General features: G+C 45.0%; 2 long non-coding RNA genes across 3 annotated transcripts in view; one reads left to right on the forward strand and one right to left on the reverse strand.

The window, feature by feature from the left end:
- LOC132397843 (uncharacterized) overlaps positions 1–18,474 on the forward strand; it is a 56,952-nt gene extending 38,478 nt beyond the window's left edge. For both annotated transcript variants that reach the window (XR_009513467.1, XR_009513466.1), the window contains exon 4: positions 17,354–18,474. This is a non-coding gene — a long non-coding RNA (uncharacterized LOC132397843). The remainder of the gene's footprint in view (positions 1–17,353) is intronic.
- The window catches only part of LOC132397844 (uncharacterized), a 129,145-nt gene that overhangs the window by 28,791 nt on the left and 77,810 nt on the right, over positions 1–22,544 (reverse strand). The window lies entirely within an intron of this gene.

The raw sequence follows: 22,544 nt of genomic DNA on the forward strand, positions 1-22,544 counted from the left end.
ATCCTCCGCACCAGGGCTGAGCCCGAGTCACTGTCACCCTGACAGAGTCTGACATCCTCCGCACCAGGGCTGAGCCCGAGTCATTGTCACCCTGACAGTCTGCCATCCTCCGCACCAGGGCTGAGCCCGAGTCACTGTCACCCTGACAGAGTCTGCCATCCTCCGCACCAGGGCTGAGTCAGAGCCCGAGTCACTGTCACCCTGACAGAGTCTGCCATCCTCCGCACCAGGGCTGAGTCAGAGCCCGAGTCACTGTCACCCTGACAGAGTCTGCCATCCTCCGCACCAGGGCTGAGCCCGAGTCACTGTCACCCTGACAGAGTCTGACATCCTCCGCACCAGGGCTGAGTCAGGGCCCGAGTCACTGTCACCCTGACAGAGTCTGCCATCCTCCGCACCAGGGCTGAGTCAGGGCCCGAGTCACTGTCACCCTGACAGAGTCTGCCATCCTCCGCACCAGGGCTGAGTCAGAGCCCGAGTCACTGTCACCCTGACAGAGTCTGCCATCCTCCGCACCAGGGCTGAGTCAGAGCCCGAGTCACTGTCACCCTGACAGAGTCTGCCATCCTCCGCACCAGGGCTGAGCCCGAGTCACTGTCACCCTGACAGAGTCTGCCATCCTCCGCACCAGGGCTGAGCCCGAGTCACTGTCACCCTGACAGAGTCTGCCATCCTCCGCACCAGGGCTGAGCCCGAGTCACTGTCACCCTGACAGAGTCTGCCATCCTCCGCACCAGGGCTGAGCCCGAGTCACTGTCACCCGGACAGAGTCTGACATCCTCCGCACCAGGGCTGAGCCCGAGTCACTGTCACCCTGACAGAGTCTGCCATCCTCCGCACCAGGGCTGAGCCCGAGTCATTGTCACCCTGACAGAGTCTGACATCCTCCGCACCAGGGCTGAGTCAGAGCCCGAGTCACTGTCACCCTGACAGAGTCTGCCATCCTCCGCACCAGGGCTGAGTCAGAGCCCGAGTCACTGTCACCCTGACAGAGTCTGCCATCCTCCGCACCAGGGCTGAGCCCGAGTCACTGTCACCCTGACAGAGTCTGCCATCCTCCGCACCAGGGCTGAGTCAGAGCCCGAGTCACTGTCACCCTGACAGAGTCTGCCATCCTCCGCACCAGGGCTGAGTCAGAGCCCGAGTCACTGTCACCCTGACAGAGTCTGCCATCCTCCGCACCAGGGCTGAGCCCGAGTCACTGTCACCCTGACAGAGTCTGCCATCCTCCGCACCAGGGCTGAGCCCGAGTCACTGTCACCCTGACAGAGTCTGCCATCCTCCGCACCAGGGCTGAGCCCGAGTCACTGTCACCCTGACAGAGTCTGACATCCTCCGCACCAGGGCTGAGCCCGAGTCACTGTCACCCTGACAGAGTCTGCCATCCTCCGCACCAGGGCTGAGTCAGGGCCCGAGTCACTGTCACCCTGACAGTCTGCCATCCTCCGCACCAGGGCTGAGTCAGAGCCCGAGTCACTGTCACCCTGACAGAGTCTGACATCCTCCGCACCAGGGCTGAGTCAGGGCCCGAGTCACTGTCACCCTGACAGTCTGCCATCCTCCGCACCAGGGCTGAGTCAGAGCCCGAGTCACTGTCACCCTGACAGAGTCTGACATCCTCCGCACCAGGGCTGAGCCCGAGTCACTGTCACCCTGACAGTCTGCCATCCTCCGCACCAGGGCTGAGTCAGGGCCTGAGTCACTGTCACCGTGACAGAGTCTGCCATCCTCCGCACCAGGGCTGAGTCAGGGACCGAGTCACTGTCACCCTGACAGAGTCTGCCATCCTCCGCACCAGGGCTGAGTCAGAGCCCGAGTCACTGTCACCCTGACAGAGTCTGCCATCCTCCGCACCAGGGCTGAGCCCGAGTCACTGTCACCCTGACAGAGTCTGCCATCCTCCGCACCAGGGCTGAGCCCGAGTCACTGTCACCCTGACAGAGTCTGACATCCTCCGCACCAGGGCTGAGTCAGAGCCCGAGTCACTGTCACCCTGACAGAGTCTGCCATCCTCCGCACCAGGGCTGAGTCAGGGCCCGAGTCACTGTCACCCTGACAGAGTCTGCCATCCTCCGCACCAGGGCTGAGCCCGAGTCACTGTCACCCTGACAGAGTCTGCCATCCTCCGCACCAGGGCTGAGCCCGAGTCACTGTCACCCTGACAGAGTCTGCCATCCTCCGCACCAGGGCTGAGTCAGGGCCCGAGTCACTGTCACCCTGACAGAGTCTGCCATCCTCCGCACCAGGGCTGAGTCAGAGCCGAGTCACTGTCACCCTGACAGAGTCTGCCATCCTCCGCACCAGGGCTGAGCCCGAGTCACTGTCACCCTGACAGAGTCTGACATCCTCCGCACCAGGGCTGAGCCCGAGTCACTGTCACCCTGACAGAGTCTGACATCCTCCGCACCAGGGCTGAGCCCGAGTCACTGTCACCCTGACAGAGTCTGCCATCCTCCGCACCAGGGCTGAGTCAGAGCCCGAGTCACTGTCACCCTGACAGTCTGACATCCTCCGCACCAGGGCTGAGTCAGGGCCCGAGTCACTGTCACCCTGACAGAGTCTGCCATCCTCCGCACCAGGGCTGAGTCAGAGCCCGAGTCACTGTCACCCTGACAGAGTCTGACATCCTCCGCACCAGGGCTGAGCCCGAGTCACTGTCACCGTGACAGAGTCTGACATCCTCCGCACCAGGGCTGAGCCCGAGTCACTGTCACCCTGACAGAGTCTGCCATCCTCCGCACCAGGGCTGAGCCTGAGTCACTGTCACCCTGACAGAGTCTGACATCCTCCGCACCAGGACTGAGCCCGAGTCACTGTCACCCTGACAGAGTCTGACATCCTCCGCACCAGGGCTGAGCCCGAGTCACTGTCACCCTGACAGTCTGCCATCCTCCGCACCAGGGCTGAGTCAGGGCCTGAGTCACTGTCACCGTGACAGAGTCTGCCATCCTCCGCACCAGGGCTGAGTCAGGGCCCGAGTCACTGTCACCCTGACAGAGTCTGCCATCCTCCGCACCAGGGCTGAGCCCGAGTCACTGTCACCCTGACAGAGTCTGCCATCCTCCGCACCAGGGCTGAGCCCGAGTCACTGTCACCCTGACAGAGTCTGACATCCTCCGCACCAGGGCTGAGTCAGAGCCCGAGTCACTGTCACCCTGACAGAGTCTGCCATCCTCCGCACCAGGGCTGAGCCTGAGTCACTGTCACCCTGACAGAGTCTGCCATCCTCCGCACCAGGGCTGAGTCCGAGTCACTGTCACCCTGACAGAGTCTGCCATCCTCCGCACCAGGGCTGAGTCAGAGCCCGAGTCACTGTCACCCTGACAGAGTCTGCCATCCTCCGCACCAGGGCTGAGCCCGAGTCACTGTCACCCTGACAGAGTCTGCCATCCTCCGCACCAGGGCTGAGTCAGGGCCCGAGTCACTGTCACCCTGACAGAGTCTGACATCCTCCGCACCAGGGCTGAGCCCGAGTCACTGTCACCCTGACAGAGTCTGCCATCCTCCGCACCAGGGCTGAGCCTGAGTCACTGTCACCCTGACAGAGTCTGACATCCTCCGCACCAGGGCTGAGCCCGAGTCACTGTCACCCTGACAGAGTCTGACATCCTCCGCACCAGGGCTGAGCCCGTCACTGTCACCCTGACAGAGTCTGCCATCCTCCGCACCAGGGCTGAGTCAGAGCCCGAGTCACTGTCACCCTGACAGTCTGACATCCTCCGCACCAGGGCTGAGTCAGGGCCCGAGTCACTGTCACCCTGACAGAGTCTGCCATCCTCCGCACCAGGGCTGAGCCCGAGTCACTGTCACCCTGACAGAGTCTGCCATCCTCCGCACCAGGGCTGAGTCAGAGCCCGAGTCACTGTCACCCTGACAGAGTCTGACATCCTCCGCACCAGGGCTGAGCCCGAGTCACTGTCACCCTGACAGAGTCTGCCATCCTCCGCAGCAGGGCTGAGTCAGAGCCCGAGTCACTGTCACCCTGACAGAGTCTGATATCCTCCGCACCACTGCTGAGCCTGAGTCACTGTCACCCTGACAGAGTCTGACATCCTCCGCACCAGGGCTGAGCCCGAGTCACTGTCACCCTGACAGAGTCTGACATCCTCCGCACCAGGGCTGAGCCCGAGTCACTGTCACTCTGACAGAGTCTGACATCCTCCGCACCAGGGCTGAGCCCGAGTCACTGTCACCCTGACAGAGTCTGACATCCTCCGCACCAGGGCTGAGTCAGGGCCCGAGTCACTGTCACCCTAACAGAGTCTGCCATCCTCCGCACCAGGGCTGAGCCCGAGTCACTGTCACCCTGACAGAGTCTGCCATCCTCCGCACCAGGGCTGAGTCAGAGTCACTGTCACCCTGACAGAGTCTGACATCCTCCGCACCAGGGCTGAGTCAGGGCCCGAGTCACTGTCACCCTGACAGAGTCTGCCATCCTCCGCACCAGGGCTGAGTCAGGGCCCGAGTCACTGTCACCCTGACAGAGTCTGCCATCCTCCGCACCAGGGCTGAGTCAGGGCCCGAGTCACTGTCACCCTAACAGAGTCTGCCATCCTCCGCACCAGGGCTGAGCCCGAGTCACTGTCACCCTGACAGAGTCTGCCATCCTCCGCACCAGGGCTGAGCCCGAGTCACTGTCACCCTGACAGAGTCTGCCATCCTCCGCACCAGGGCTGAGTCAGGGCCCGAGTCACTGTCACCCTGACAGAGTCTGCCATCCTCCGCACCAGGGCTGAGTCAGGGCCCGAGTCACTGTCACCCTGACAGAGTCTGCCATCCTCCGCACCAGGGTTGAACAGGTGCCAGTGACTGCTGTGACCGAAAAGTATCTATCGTTCCTTTGCACTTGAGTCCAGTCCTACGAGTGTTCACTGTGATGCGGAGAGTGCTACAAACTGGATGCAGCTAGATAGGACGAAGGCAGAAGACCAGGTTGGCACAGACTAGATGAGCCAAATGGCCTGTTTGTATGTTGTAGTGCTCTATGATACCACAACTCTAACTCCAATAGATGAGTCAAAATGATTTCCTTTTCAATAATCCATGTCTGCTCTTATTATTACGTATTCACGATATTGCTTCATAGTCTACCTTAGCTAACCTGCCGCACATAACTTATTTCCTTGTGATTGAAAATTACTTTTGAACTTAACTCCTTGCAAGCAATTCCAAAGGAAGTGAAGTCTACATTGTCAGAAATGATGTACTGGTAGGTTTGCTTTGAAATATCCTTCTGTTTTCACAAAACTTGTTACTGCCTGATATTTATTAAAATTGCTCCTTTAATGTTATTTACATTCATCTTCTGATGGCATTTGGCAGAGTGACTTCTACATACGGGCTTGGAGTGGTGCTGACCTACAGAGCTGAAAAAGGTCACATCCTTTGCATTCATTGGGATCTTTTAAAATTGAGTCACCAGAAGTTAGCATGAGACCCACAATCTACTTAAAATCAATTTACTCTGTTTTCTGCTCTGTTGATGTTTTCTTGGCCACTTCAACGAAAAAAAAGAATTTTATTTCTCAACCAGTTAGTGAATGCATTTAGTATTATTGTACATGCAGTACCGTGAATTAGTTGTACATAATACATCATTTCTTTGACAGCATTTTAGTCGAGTTAGAATGGTATGACATTGAAGTCTGAATTCTCATTTTATCTTTAATATTTCCTTTGGGAAGTGCTTACAAGAAGTCATGCTCAAAAATACTATTGTTCCATCTGAAATCAGTATTAATCGTCCATTTGTGGCAAGAGAAACAAAGTTATGATTTCACAATCAAACTGAAAAGATAACTCTGTTTTTTTTCTTCACAGTCAGACCATTCCAGCATTTTCCCAATTATTTTATGTATCGATGCCAAAATTGGAATTGAAATACAGTGCGGAATTGGCCCTTCCAGCCCCTTGAGCCACGTCACCCAGTATCCCCCAGATTTAATCTTAGCCTAATCACGGGACAATTTACAATGTCCAAATGACCTACCAGCTGGTACATCTTTGGACTGTGGGAGGAAACCAGAGCACCTGGAGGAAGCCCACATGTGGTCAAAGGGAAGAAATCCAAACTCCTTACAGATAGTGACAGGAATTGAACCCAGATTGTCTGTACTGTAAAGCATTCTGCTATAAAGCATTATAAAGCTGGCATTTTTTATTTTGGGTTATCTCTATTCAAGTTCTCGGAACATTCTGATGGGATTGAAATATGCATTCTCAAAATTATATGTCCTATAATATGACAGCTTGTATGTGATTAAACCTCAGGAAGCAAGTCAAGTCACTTTTATTGTCATTTCAACCATAATCTGCTGGTACAGTACACAGTAAAAATGAAACAACGTTCCTCCAGGACCCTGGTGCTATATGAAACAACACAAAACTACATTAGACTTCAGACCTACACGGGACTACATAAAGTGCACAAAACAGTGCAAGACAGTATAATAATTAATAAACAAGACAATAGACACAGTAAAGGGCAAATTACAATATAATAATAAATGATGTAATGTAAATATAAACAATTTAAATAATGTTTTAGCAGGAATTGAGAAAGAAATGAGCAGAAATTGCAAAGGGAGTAGAGTGGTGTGCAGTTGAGTGTGTGTGTAAGTTGGTGTCAGACTAGACTAGGTATTGAGGAGTCTGATGGCTTGGGGGAAGAAACTGTTGCACAGTCTGGTTGTGAGAGCCTGAATGCTTCAGTACCTTTTGCCAGATGGCAGGAGGGAGAAGAGTTTGTATGAGAGGTTCTTGGGGTCCTTCATAATGCTGTTTCCTTTGCGGATGCAGCGTGTAGTGTAAGTGTCTGTAATGGCGGGAAGAGAGACCCCGATGATCCCTTCAGCTGACCTCACTATCCGCTGCAGGGTATTGCGATCCGAGATGATGCAATTTCTGAACCAGGCAGTAATATAGCTGCTCAGGATACTCTCGATACCTCCTCTGTAGAATGTGGTGAGGATGGGGGGAGATGGACTCATTATGTAGTGGCTTTTCAATGGAAATTACTCTTAAATAATCAAAGTAAAACTCTACAGACTGTAGAACAACTTATGAATTGGCTCTTTGATATTATGCCATATGTTCCTATAGGATTCAGAACATCAGAATCAGGGTTAATATCACCCACATATATCATGAAATTTGTTGTTATATGGCAGCAGTACTTTGCAATATATAATATTTAAAAAATGAATTATATTAAGAAAAATATATATATTACATATATTAATATAAATATGCTATATATAAAAATTTAAATTAAATAAGTAATTTAAAAAAGTAATGAGGTCATGTTCATGGGTTCAATGTCCAGTCAGAAATCGAAGGAGAAGAAGCTGTTCCTGAATCTCTGAGTGTGTGTCCTTAGGCTTCTGTATCACCTCCCTGCTGGAAGCAATTAGAAGAAGGCATGTCCATGGTGATGTTGGTCCATAATGACGGATGCCACCTTTTTGAAGCTTTTTGAAGTCCTGGATACTGGAATTCATGTTGGAATTCACTGAAGAAAATGAATATTGGTGTAACTGGTTAGATTTTACATCTCTCCAACTCAGTTACCATATATACACTCAGTGGCCACTTTATTAGGTACAAGAGTGGAACCCGATGTGGTCGTCTGCTGTTGCAGCCCATCTACTTCAGGTTTAACAAGTCATACATTCAGAAATGCTTTTCCGCACACCACTGTTGTTAGGCATGGTTATTTGAGTTACCGTCACGTTACTCTCAGCTTGAAATAGTCTGGCCATTTTCCTCTGATCTCTCTCATTAACAAGGCATTTTTGCCCTTGGAGCTGCAACTCACTTGACATCTTTTTGTTTTTCACACCATTCACTGTAGAGACTGTTGTGCTTGAAAATCTCAGGAGATCAGTAGTTTCTAAAATAATCAAAACACACCACCTACCACTGACAATCATTCCATGGACAAAGTTATTTAGATTACATTTCTTCCCTATTCTGAACGTTTGGTCTGAACAAAACTGAACCTCTGCTTGCTGGATCTCTGTTTATTTTCTGGGAATCAAAAATGATGAGAGGTCTTAATTCTAATGATTGATTATTTTAGAAAACAAGCAAACACACAAATGGTGAATCTGTGGAATTCTTTGCCACAGGCAGCTCTGAAGGCTGAGTCATTAGGTATATTGAGGGCAGAGGTTGATAGACTCTAGATTGGTCAGGGAATGAAGGGAAACAGGAAGAAAGCAGGAGACTGGGGCTGAGAGGAAATTCGGATCAGCCATGATGAAATGGCAGAGCAGGTTTGATGGATGAAATGACCCAATTCTGCTCCTTTATCTTATTGTCTTAAATACTAATCAAAATAAATAAAGAGCTGAGAAACAATGCTAAGAGGTAGGATGAATGTGAAGACAAAAGAAATAAAGATGGCACCTCTGAAAAATCCATCACTTTTATAGATAAGATAAGAAACTCCTTAGATATAAATAAACTAGTTAAGACACTACATAATTAAAACAATTACATCACATGGGTACTGTGCTGATAATTAGCCAATGAAAAATGAGAAAGCTGATAAACCGTTAGTTTAGCTGCTATACCGCTTTCTGCCAGTGAGTGGGGATGAAAAACCACATACTGTAAAAATATATAAGTTTGTTAAAAAGTACTATGTTAAAGAAGTATTATTTAAAGAATTATGGTTTCCAACATGATCCTGTCTGCATGCTTTAATGCATTGAGTTGCTGCCACACGATTGGCTGATTAGATAGTTGCATTAATGAACAAGTGTACAGCTGTACCTAATAAAATGGTGACTGAGTGTATGTAGCTCACGTAGGCCACCCTACTCATTCAGTCAGCTCCAATACTCAACAAGGTTGTGGCTGATTTCTTTGCAAGTCTTCATCTCTGCATTCATTCTTTTGTTTGTTAAGTGAATCCCTGCTTAAAAATATTTGAAGGCATCTACACCCTTTAACAAGGGAGATGCAGAAATTCACATCCCTTTGAGAGATGAGAAAAGATCACCTGTATTAAATGGATTACTCATTCATTTTGAACAGTGCCTAATTCTAGATTCTCCCACTAAAGAAACATTCTCTTTACAGCAACCCTATCAATCCCTTCAGGAACTATGTGTTTCATTCAAGTTATCTCTCAGCCCTTACTCTTCAAGTTGCAGCAGATACAAGCCTCTCCTGGTTAGACAACCAGTTTATTCCAGGTATTAGTCCAATAAACCTTCTCTGAACTGATTCCCATACACTAACATCCTTCCTTTATTGAGGAGCTCTTGCTGTACACAGCACTCTAGATTTTGCCTTGCTAATCAACTCAGTAACTGAAGCATATCTCTATAATTTCAAAGTACATTGATTATCAAATTATGTATAAATTATACAACCTTGAGATTTGTCTGCTTACAGGCAGCCACAAAGCAGGAAACACAGTTTAAAAAAAAAGACCAACACCAAATGCACAGAGAAAGAGACAACACAAATGAAACACAATCAATACACAAATAAACACAAACACAAGCAATAAAAGCAAGTGACAGCATTCTGAATGAAATAGAGTCCATAGACCTGGCGCCTGGAGCAGCCAGTGTAGGCCCGTAACCTCAGTGTCCAGTTCATCACACAGTGGGGTAAATTGCCACAAAGGTCGCAGACACAAGGCACAGAACAGCTAAGACAGTCTCACAGTCTCGGCACTGTGGAGACAGGAGTAGACAACGCAGAAGAGTGAGCAGAATTGGTCTGACCCTTGCTTCCAGTCCTGACACCCTGCCTTTTCAGTGTATCTGGGTCAGCATTTAAATTGTCCAAATACTGAGTCATGCCCCGCACTAGGATCCGGGCCCTGCCTCAGCGATACGCTCAGAGACTATACCCTACTGCCAAATTGGCTTGGGGCTTAATTGACCAAACCTCATTTCCAGTTTCGGTGGACAGTCCCCAAAACTCTTCCATGCAGATTCCTCTCCAATCCACTCATTCCAACTCCATGTTTTATGTTCAACTTCCCTCGCAACATCCAAAATTCCATAGCTTTTCTAAATACTTGCAATGCCTTTATGTTTGCCTTTATCAGGTCATGCAGTGGGAAACTCAGAACGATAGGGTTGTAAAGAAAGCTTTTGGCACTTTGGGTTCATAAGTCAAAGTATTGAGTACGGGATGGGATATTATGGTGAAGTTGTACAAGATATCGGTGAGGCCTACTCTGGAGATTGTATGCAGTTTTGGTCAGCTACCTACAGGAAAGATGTAAATGAGGTTGAAAGAGTACAAAGAACATTTACAAAGATTTTTCCGGAACTGGAGGGCCTAAGTAAAATGGAAAGATTGAATAGGTTAGGTCTTTACTTGTTGGAACATAAATGATTCAGAGGAGTTTGATAGAGGTATATGTTATATGGGGGTTAATTTACTTAGAAACATAGAAAACCTACAGCACAATACAGGCCCTTCAGCACACAATGTAGTGCCAAACGTACTCACTTTAGAAATTACCTAGGGTTTCCCATAGCCCTCTATTTTTCTAAGGTCCATGTACCTATCCAAGAGTCTCTTAAAAAACTCTATTGTATCTGCCTCCACCACCGTCGCCGACAGCCCATTCCACGCACTCACCACTCACTGTGTAAAAAAAAAACTTACTCCTGACATCTCCTCTGTACCTACTTCTAAGCACCTTAAAACTGTTCCCTCTCATGTTAGCCAATTCAGCCCTGGGAAAAAGCCTCTGACTATCCACATGATCAATGCCTCTCATCATCTTATATATCTCTATCAGGTCACTTTTCATCCTCCATCGCTCCAAGGAGAAAAGGCCGAGTTCACTCAACCTATCCTCATTAGGCATGCTCCCCAATCCAGGCCACATCCTTGTAAATCTCCTCTGCACCCTTTCTATAGTTTCCACATCCTTCCTGTAGTGAGGAGACCAGAACTGAGCACAGTACTCTAAGTGGGGTCTGGCCAGGGTCCTATATAGCTGTAACATTACCTCTGGGCTCTTAAACTCAATCCCTAGGTTGACGAAGGCCAATGTGCCGTATGCCTTCTTAACCACAGAGTCAACCTGCACAGCTGCTTTGAGTGTCCTACAGACTCAGACCCCAAAATCCCTCTGATCCTCCACACTGCCAAGAGTCTTACCATTAATGCTATATTCTGCCATCATATTTGACCTACCAAAATGAACCACCTCACACTTATCTGTGTTGAACTCCATCTACCACTTCTCAGCCCAGTTTTGTATCCTATTGATCTCCAACTGTAACCTCTGACAGCCCTCCACACTATCCACAACACCCCTAACCTTTGCGTCATCAGCAAATTTACTAATCCATCCCTCCACTTCCTCATCCAGGTCATTTATAAAAATCATTACGAATAGTGGTCCCAAAACAGATCCCTGAGGCACACCACTGGTGACTGATCTTTGCCTTCTGTGGGCAAGCCAGTTCTGGATCCACAAAGCAATGTCCCCTTGGATCTCAGTCCTCCTTACTTTCTCAATAAGCCTTGCATGGGGTACTTTATCAAATGCCTTGCTAAAATCCATATACACTACATCTACTGCTCTACCTTCATCAATGTGTTTAGTCACATCCTCATAAAATTCAAGTGGGCTTGTAAGGCATGACCTGCCTTTGACAAACCCTTCTTCTGTCTCTTCATTTCAGTTCCCACTAGTTTAAGCTCTCACCAACAGCCTTAGCAAACCTTCCTGCCATGATATTGGTCCCCCTCGAATTCAAGTGCAACCCATCCTTTTTGTACAGGTCACACCTGCCCCAAAAGAGGTCCCAATGATCCAGAAATCTGGACCCCTGCCCCTTGCTCCAATCCCTTGGCCACACATTTATCCTCCACCTCACTCTAATTCTATATTTATTGTCGTGCGGCTGTGACAGTGGCTCTATTCCTATACTCACTGTTGTGTCAGAATCAGAATCAGGTTTGTTATCACCGGCATGTGACGTGAAATTTGATGACTGAGCAACAGCAGTTGAATGCAATACATAATCTAGCAGAAGGAGAAAAAATAATAATAAATAAAATAAAATAAAATACAATAATAAATAAACAAGTAAATCAATTACATATATTATTAAAAATTTGCTAAAACCTTAATACTGTATATTTAAAAAAGTGAGTTAGTGTCCAAAGCTTCAAAGTCCATCCAGGAATCGGATGGCAGAGGGGAAGAAGTTGTTCCTGAATCGCTGAGTGTGTACCTTCAGACTTCTGTATCTTCTACCTAATTTTAACAATGAGAAAAGGACATGCCCTGGGTGCTGGAGGTCTTTAATAATGGACGCTGCCTTTCTGAGTCACTGCTCCCTGAAGATGTCCTGGGTACTTTGTAGGCTAGTGCCCAAGATGGAGCTGACTAGATTTACAACCTTCTTCAGCTTCTTTCAGTCCTGTGCATTAGCCCCTCCATACCAGACAGTGATGTAGCCTGTCAGAATGCTCTCCACAGTACAACTATAGAAGTTTTCAAGTGTATTTGTTGACATGCCAAATCGCTTCAAACTTCTAATAAAGTATAGCAGCTGTCTTGCCTTCTTTATGACTACAACAGTATGTTGGGACTAGGTTAGATTCTCAAAGATATTGACACCCAGGAACTTGAAGCTGCTCACTCTCTCCACTTCTGATCCCTCTATGAGGATTGGTATGTGTTCCTTCGTCTTACCCTTCCTGAAGTCCACAATCAGCTCTTTCGTCTTACTGACACTGAGTGCCAGGTTGTTGCTGCGACACCACTCCACTAGTTAGCATATCTCACTCCTGTACACCCTCTCATCACCATCTGAGATTCTACCAATAATAGTTGGTACTGGTGAGATTCTACCAATATTCACTGTTGCGTGGCTGTGACGGTGGCTCAATTCCTATACTCATTTGTAAGTCAAAATCTGCTTCCATCATGCTGGCCATCAATTGGCCTGTTTGACGGATGCAGCAACTATTTCTCATTGGTTGCCATGTTGCCAGTTTCAGGCACTAGAGGGTATAAGAATAGCACATGCAGGAGGTTCGATCCCTCTCCTTTTGTATCCAGTGCCTGCTTCACACTGTGGTCGTGACCAGTGCTGAAAAACTATTCGGAAAGCATCCTCCTGACTTTGAGGAGCCAATGTGCACTCTTAGCTAAGTATCTGTTTGTCTTGTAGTTTGTACACTTAGTTTTGTAGCTTGTGTAACTTGGGGGAGACTTAGATGTTTGGTTAAAACTTTTACTGTTTGTCCATAAGGGATTAATATGCTTATTCATAACTAGTGTTGTCTGCCTCACTCACCAAGCCTGGAAACCAGCTTTCATGTTACAGCATATGTAATTATGAAGGGTAGAGATAGCATAAATGCAAGCTGGCTTTTTCCACTGAGTTCGGTTAAACCTGAAAGGTAAAATATTTAAAGGGAACACTCCAAGGGTGGTGAGAGCCACTGCAAAGTGCTGCATGTGAGCTCAATTTCAATGTTTAAGAGAAGTCTGGATATGTACATGGATGGCAGGGGTATGGAGGGCTATGGTCCCAATGGGAGCAGGCAGCTTGAATGGTTCAGTATGGACTGGATGGGCTGAAGGGCCTGTTTCTGTGCTGTACTTTTCCATGACTCTATGACTGTATTGGTATTGGTTGGTTACCATCACATGCATCAGGGTACAGTGAAAATCCTTTGTTTATGTTCTATCCATATAGATTACGCCATACATAAATGCTCCAAAGTATTGAAAAGAAAAGCAGAATGCAAAGCATTGTGGTCCAGTTTATAAAGAAAGTGCAGTGAGGGCAAGTCAGCGAATAAACTGTGTGGGCCATGAAGAGGTAGATTGGATTGGATTTTTTGCATTAATATAACTTCTAAAAAGTTGTGATGCCAACAGCGGTCCCTGTGGTACACCACTCATTACATCTTGCTAATAAAACACGCATTTACAGCTATTCTGTCTCCTGTTAGCAGCCAATCTTTCATTCATGTCACTATGTTATTTCTGCAGCATAAGCTTTTATTTTCCATGATAACCTTTGAAGTGACACCTTCTAATATTAGAACACTACAGAAGTTAGAATGGAGAGCATTCTCTGGCTGTGACACAGTCTAGCAGGGGAGGGCAACTGCACAGGATCGATAGAAGCTGCAGAAAACTGTAAACTCAGTCAGCTCCATCATGGGCACCAGCCTCCCCAGCATCCAGGACATCTTCAGGAGCAATGCTTCAAAACAACGGCATCCAACATTAAGGGCTCCCATCACCCAGGACATCCCCCCTTCCAGTTGCTACCACCAGGAAGGAGGTACAGGAGTCTGAAGGCACACACTCAATGATGGAGGAACAGCTTCTTCCCTCTGATCCTCCAGGTTTAAGGGTTCAACTCAGGGCTAATAACCTTGAGCGGTAAAACAAAATTGTTATGGAGACGGCAGTGAAGATTCCTTCGACATCTGAGTGCAATGGTATTCCTTAGTCTCCATCTAGGACTTGCATGACTGACAGTAGTGAAAATCAAGAGGAAGCTACTCACTTGATGAAGGAAACTTTGAGCATGCTGGTGGTATAATGAGCTGTAAGTTCTTCCCTCTGCCATCTGATTTCTGAATGGACATTGACCCCATGAACACCACCTCACTGCTTTTTTTTGCACTATATATTTAATTTATTGTGAACTTCAGGAAGAGCAAGACAAAGGAACATGAACAAGTCATCATAGACAGATCAGAAGGGGAGAGAGGGAGCAATTTCAAGTTCCTGGGTGTTAAGATCCCTGAAGATCTAACCTGGTCCCAACATACAGTTATATCAAAAGCAAGAGGATAGTGAGGGATAAAATTGGCCCCTTAGAGAATCAGAGTGGTCTGCTATGTGTGGAGCCGAGGGAGATGGGAGAGATTTTGAACGATTTCTTCTCTTCGGTATTCACTAAGGAGAAGGATATTGAATTGTGTAAGGTGTGGGAAACAAGTAAGGAAGTTATGGAACCTATGACAATTAAAGAGGTGGAAGTACTGGCGCTTTTAAGAAATTTAAAAGTAGATAAATCTCCAGGTCCTGACAGGATATTCCCCAGGACCTTGAGGGAAGTTTGTGTAGAAATAGCAGGAGCTCTGATGGAGATCTTTAAGATGTCATTAGAAACGGGGATTGTGCCGGAGGATTGGCATATTGCTCATGTGGTTCCATTGTTTAAAAAGGGTTCTAGAAGTAAGCCTAGCAATTATAGACCTGTCAGTTTGACATCAGTGGTGGGTAAATTAATGGAAAGTATTCTTAGAGATAGTATTAATAATTATCTGGATAGACAGGATCTGATTAGGAGTAGCCAGCATGGATTTATGCGCGAAAGGTCATGTTTGACAAACCTTATTGAATTTTTTGAAGAAGTTACGAGGAACGTTGACAAGGGTAAGACAGTGGATGTAGTCTATATGGACTTCAGCAAAGCCTTTGACAAAGTTCCACATGGAAGGTTAGTTAAGAAGGTTCAGTCGTTAGGTATTAATGCTGGAGTAATAAAATGGATTCAACAGTGGCTAGATAGGAGATGCCAGAGAGTAGTGGTGGATAATTGTTTATCGGGATGGAGGCCGGTGACTAGCGGGGTGCCTCAGGGATCTGTTTTGGGCCCAATGTTGTTTGTAATATACATAAATGATCTGGATGATGGGGTGGTAAATTGGATTAGTAAGTATGCCGATGATACTAAGGTAGGAGGTGTTGTGGATAATGAGGTGGGTTTTCAAAGCTTGCAGGAAGATTTATGCCGGTTAGAAGAATGGGCTGAACATTGGTAGATGGAGTTTAATGCTGAGAAGTGTGAGGTTCTACATTTTGGCAGGAATAATCCAAATAGAACATACAGGGTAAATGGTAGGGCATTGAGGAATGCAGAGGAACAGAGAGATCTAGGAATAACAGTGCATAGTTCCTTGAAGGTGAAGTCTCATGTAGATAGGGTGGTGAAGAAGGCTTTTGGAACGCTGGCCTTTATAAATCAAAGCATTGAGTACAGAAGTTGGGATGTAATGTTAAAATTGTACAAGGCATTGGTAAGGCCAAATTTGGAATATTGTGTACAGTTCTGGTCATGTAATTATAGGAAAGATATCAATAAATTAGAGAGAGCGCAGAGACGATTTACTAGGATGTTACCTGGGTTTCAGCACTTAAGTTACAGAGAAAGGTTGAACAAGTTAGGTCTCTATTCATTGGAGCGTAGAAGGTTGAGGGGGGATTTGATCGAGGTATTTAAAATTTTGAGAGGGGTAGATAGAGTTGACGTGAATAGGCTGTTTCCATTGAGAGTAGGGGAGATTCAAACGAGAGGACATGATTTGAGAGTTAGGGGGCAGAAGTTTAAGGGAAACATGAGGGGGTATTTCTTTACTCAGAGAGTGATAGCTGTGTGGAATGAGCTTCCTGTAGAAGTAGTAGAGGCCAGTTCAGTTGTGTCATTTAAGGTAAAATTGGATAGGTATATGGACAGGAAAGGAGTAGAGGGTAATGGGCTGAGTGCGGGTAGGTGGGATCAGGTGAGATTAAGAGTTCGGCACAGACTAGGAGGGCCGAGATGGCCTGTTTCCGTGCTGTGATTGTTATATGGTTATATGGTCATATTGATACAGCTATAAAGAAGGCAAAATAGTGGCTATATTCTATTAGGAATTTGAGAAGATTTGGTGTTTCACCTAAAACACTCAAAGACTTCTACAGATGTACTGTGGAGAGCATTCTGACAGGCTTTATCACTCTCTATGCGGTGGGGAGGGGGGGGGGGGTAGTCTACTGCACAGGATCAAAAGAAGCAACAGAATATTGTAAAATTAGTCAGCTCCACTCTGGGTACTGGCCTCGAGTAATCAAGATATCTTCAAAGAGCAGTGCCACAGAAAGGTGTCATTGTTATTAAAGAACCCCAACATCCAGGGCATGCCCTCTTCTCATTGCTACCATCAGGTAGGAGGTACAGTAGCCTAGAGGCACACACTCAGCGATTTAGGAATAGCTTCTTCCCCTCTATCATCCGATCTCTAAATGGACATTGAACCCGTGAACACTACCTCACTTTTTTGTTAATTTTGTTTGTATTTTGCACTATTTTAAATCTAACTATCTAATATACATATATACTGTAATTGATTTGTTAACTTATTTTTTCTTCTGTATAATGTATTACATTGAACTGTTTCTGCTCAGACACATGCCAGTGATAATAAATCTGATTCTGATTCATGTACTTGTACATATATATAAACTTATACTGTAATTTACAGTTCATATTATGCATTGCATTGTACTGCTGCAGCAATGACGACAGATTTCAGGACTTATTTTTTGTTTGTTCACTTACAGGATGTAGTTGTCGTCAGCTAAGCCAGCATTTATTGCCCATCCCTGGTTGCCCTTGAGAAGGTGGTGATGAGCTGCCTTCTTGAACCGCTGTAGTCCCTGAGATGGAGGAACACCCACACCTACATATACCGGCAATATTAAACCTGATTCTGATTCATATTCCCCCGTGACCACCGGCTCCTAAATGCTTAGCTTTCCTGCCATATTCCAAGTATATGCTGGTAAGACAAGTTAGTTACTTCTGAGCATTCCCCCAAGTGCAGATGGGTGGCAGAAGAACTGGGAGCATTAGTAAGCACATGATTCTGAATCAGATTCTCAGATGTCCTCTAGAGCTCCATGTACTGTAAAACCAATACCAGCCTTTTCATTTCCAGATCATTTTATTCAAGTTTTTAAATTGCGTTAGTGAAATTCTGTGGGAAGTTGCTTATTCTAAATACAAGTTAATCTAAATCATATATTTTCTTAGTGATTAAATGGGCCGCTGAGGATGTTTACATGATTAATGTTTTCAACAGTGATTAAACGGAGATGTTGCACCCACCAGCTGTTTAGCTTGTTGAACTGTAAAATGAAGTAGGAAACATTCAAGGAATGCAGCACTAAAGCCAACTCATGTAATACTATCTCCTGGAGGGCAGTTGAGATTTAATCTGGTAAAAAGATATATTAAATAAAGCTAATTGTAATGACCTGCTGGTTATGTTATACCATGTTCTGACGTGCGATCAAATTAAAATCAATTGGAACACTGAATTGTGTGATTCCTGACCATTTTGTTTCTCCATTTCGTAGCAAAGTTACCAACTAGATATCTTGTAAAGAGTAGTTAACTGCTAAATTAATCTATTTTTAGTAAATTCTTCTAACAAAGTATAGAGATGAAACTAGTGACACTTATTAGCAAAAAGGTGACAATTATCTCAGAGTCAATAGCTGAGTAATAGATTCAATTCTAAACTGAAGACTATATTATGTAGATTTAACACTACAATTGAACCCATGAAAACTACCTCACTACCTTTTTATTTCCATTTTATTTTTATTTCTATCTATTATATATACTATATATTATATAATTATAAATAGTTAGATATGCCAATGATATTAAATCTGATTCTGATTCCAAGGTGAGAAACTATGGTGAGCATAGAACTATTACATTAAGTTCAGAAGTTTAATGAGGATTTTACTACTTATCAAAATGACTCTACTTTGTGTAAGAAGATATCAATCTCCAGAACCATGCTATATATCGAGGCACGACCTCGCAAAATTAACTGCCTAATTTTTTTTTTTGGGCAAAGGATTATTGCAAAGTATTTCCTGTTTGCAGGTGAATATCGGACATAAAGTTAAGGACTCCACAACTCAGGCAGCTTCTGAATATTTTGCCAAGGTCCATCCATAGTCTGTCAAAAGGTTAGACTGGCCGAGCTGTCTGAGCCGCAGATGTACTACAGAGAAAAGGCTGCAGTGCTTACTCTTCCCAGTTACAGTCTGACGGTTTGATTTCATGGAATTAGTTTAAAGCTGCTGCCCTGTGAAAGCAAGATCTATTGTGATTAACTAATCACTGTTTTTAACCACAGCATGGGTGGACTGTCAGAAGTAATTCAATGTGTGTGTGCATGTGGGGGGGGGAGAGGGGATGGTGAGCAAGGTCAGTAATATATCTTAAAGTACCAACCCAGAAAATGCATCACCGACCACCGACTGTTTCCCACAACTTCATCATTCACAATTTCTGACAAAGGTCATATCATATTTATGTGGTCCACAAAAACACTGCATGTGCATTCCTGCTCCTTGCAGCTTCCAGATATTTGACAATCACAGTCACATGTCAAGATTTATATACTATACAATATACAATTGGATGTCCTTTTTTTCCGTCTGTACTCTAAGGTTCTCTGTGTCTATATCTCTATGATGCAGAGATACATCCTAGGGTGCGCTGGGACACATCATCAGTCATGTAACCCTGGGTCCTCGGGTGTTTCCACATCAGACACCCTCGCCCAGGTAAACCAGCCAGGGTTGATCAGGCTCGAATTGAATCCCAGCAGTACTGTTCCTCCTGATCCATAGCCATCTGGAGGCACCTCTATGATGGTCTTGATGCCACCTTTCTTTGCAGCCCCCGTAATGCCAAGGAGTGAGTAGGTTCTGCAGAGCGAGCAGCCGGCAAAACCTCAACACACCACCTCTACACCTCTACACATTACTCTTAAGGGCAAGCAGGATTAAATAGACTAAACCAGTTATTTCAAAATTTAAGCCTGACATTTTTATTTCCAAAGTTTGGCAGAACAGAAACCTGGTTTAGTTCAAAGTGCTCATGTCACAGAGAAAAAAGCAACTATTTAGGTTTATGGGATACAAGCAGTCATTCTTCAAGATGTTTCTTGTACCATTAAAACCCAACTATTGCAGAATCAAAGTTCAAAGTAAATTTATTATTAAAGTACATGTATGTTACCATATATAACCCTGATTATTTTTTTGTGGACATATGGAGTAAATATAGAGAAAAAAAAACAATAAGAGACCCTACCCAACAGGATGGAGAAACAACAACCGAGCGAAGGACAACAAACTGTGCAAATTCAGTACCCTGCAAAAGTCTGAGGCACATACACACACACCAACACACACACACACACCTATATATGTATATATATATATATATATATATATATATATCCTCTCACAGTACTCCACCCTCATCATCCCAATATCCTTTGCTCCCACCAGATTTACAAACTAGCTTTCTGCTCCACATTAACAAATATATATAAGCCTCGGACTTTTGTTTGGATTCCATATACAATATTGAGATTGGATTTAGACCATAAGAGATAGGAACAGAATTGGGCTGTTTGGCCCATCAAGTCTGCTCTGCCATTTCATCATGGCTGATCCATTTCCTTCTCAGCCCCAGTCTCCTGCCTTCTTCCCATATTCCTTCATGCCCTGACTAATCAACAGTCTATTAACCTCTGTCTTAAATATACCCAATGGCTAGGCATCCATAGCTGCCTGAAGCAACAAATTCACCAATCTGCTGGCTAAAGAAGATCCCCTTCATCTCCACTCCAAAAGGATGCCCCTCGATTCTGAAGCTGTGTCCTCTGGGCTTAGACTCTCCACCTCTCCACATCCACTCTATTGAGGCTTTTCAAACCTCAGTGGGTTTAAATGAGATCCTGTCCCTCACTCTTCTGATTTCCAGTGTGTACAGACCCAGAGCCATCAATCGGTACTGTATTTTTCAACACACAGCGGAGAGCTAGGTTGTAAACTTGGCAGGAGCAAAGGATGTTGCAAACAATACCTCATATTCAAAACTCAAAGCTCAAAGTTGAAAGTAAATGTATTATCTAAATACGTACACGTCACCATGTGCCACCCTGAGATTCATTTTCTTTCAGTAGAACAAAAATACACAGAATTAATGAAACACTACACACAAAGACGGACAAAAAAATCAAAGTGCAAAAGGTAATCTGTGCAAATACAATAAACAGATAGATTGAAAATAAATAAATAAATAAATAAATAAAGCTGACAACAGGAGTGGTAGAGCCTTTGAAAATGAACAGATAGATTGTGGATGTGAGTGAAGTTATCCACACTGAGCTCTAATAGGCACTGAAAGATTCCTACATCATTGTTTTATATGCACTGTACAATCATTCAGCACAGGGGAGACCTTCCAACCTATTGAGCATATGCTGTCACTCGTAAATTATTACTAATCGATCCCAGTCCCCTGCTCTGTCCCTGTGGCTCTATATCATTTCCTTCTTAAGTAGAGATTCAAATCACAGGTGAAGGTCATTCATCACCTGCTCAGAGATGCATTTCTGTTCACTGAAATAGACAAATACATTCTCCCCTTTCCTCTTTTATTTTGCCAGTTACTCTCTGAATTCTCCTTTAACCAATCCTTCCATCATTAAGGCCTCCGCACCATCTGCCAAAGGCAGGACTTCCTGGTGCCCAAACATTTTAATTCTGATTCCTACTCCCATTCCAACATGTCTGACCAAGGCCTCCTCTTGTGCCAAGGCAAGGAGGAGCAACACATTATATACTGTCTGAGTGCCCTCCAACCTGATGGCATGAATATTGATTACTCCTTTCAATAAATAAATTTGCTCCCTACGTCCTCTATTCTCCACTCTGACCTTGCGCTTCTTTTCACCTGCCTATCACTTTCCCTGGGTCCTCTGCTCCTTCCCTTTATCCTATGGTCCACTCTCCTCTCCTGTCAGATTCTTTCTTCTCCAGCACTTGACCTTTCCCACCCAACTGGCTTCACCTATCACCTTCCAGCTAGCCTCCTTCCCCTTCCCCCAAGCTTTTAATTCTGGAGTCTTCCCCCTTCTGTTCCAGTCCTGAAGAAGGATATCAGCTTGAAAATTCAATTGTTTATTCATTTCTGTAGATGCTGCCTGACCTACTGAGTTCCTCCAGCATTTTGTGTGTGTTGCTTTAGAAAGAAGTGTTCTCCACCTGATCTGTCAAAACCCCTATTACTTAATAAAGTCGAACTAGAAAAGCTGATCTACCTTTCAGCATGGAAAAGTTTGAAATGAAGATTTGGCAGCATTTCAAAACAGTCGGAAGAATCATTGCAGACTTCAAATTTGCTTAAATGTACAGCATATCCTGCACAAGTTCATGTGATTGCTTCATATTTATGAATATTGATTAATTTGCATTGTATCTAGCTGTCCATTGCAGTGACGAACACAAGTAGCAGTGTTAATTTTTAAAGATATTCCATTAAGATTTGGTGGATTAGTGTCCATTAAGATTTGTATTATTGCTAATTTTTTTGTAGATTAACAACTACGTGCTTGTTTGTAGTATTATATCATCATCCTTATATTGTTCAGTAAGTTCTCCAATAATTGTGGTTTGGCTGCTTCTATATTTTTCTAGAATCTTCTTAACTTTTCTGTAGCAGGTGACATGCCACTTGAATCTGGCTATTTTATAGGCTAATTCTTATCACTGGAATGTTGTCACTTTTTAGTCAGAGCTGGTTTCTGAAGAAAATAACCATGATTTCTTCCTTCTCTCAGTTCTTTATTGTTTTTGTTGTTATAACACTTAATAAAATGGCTGCCTCATTCCTGACCTCCAAAAAGCTACTGGATTACAAAAGCACCAGGAT

This window comes from Hypanus sabinus, chromosome 8, assembly GCF_030144855.1.
Source record: "Hypanus sabinus isolate sHypSab1 chromosome 8, sHypSab1.hap1, whole genome shotgun sequence".
Classification (NCBI taxonomy): Eukaryota; Metazoa; Chordata; class Chondrichthyes; order Myliobatiformes; family Dasyatidae; genus Hypanus; species Hypanus sabinus.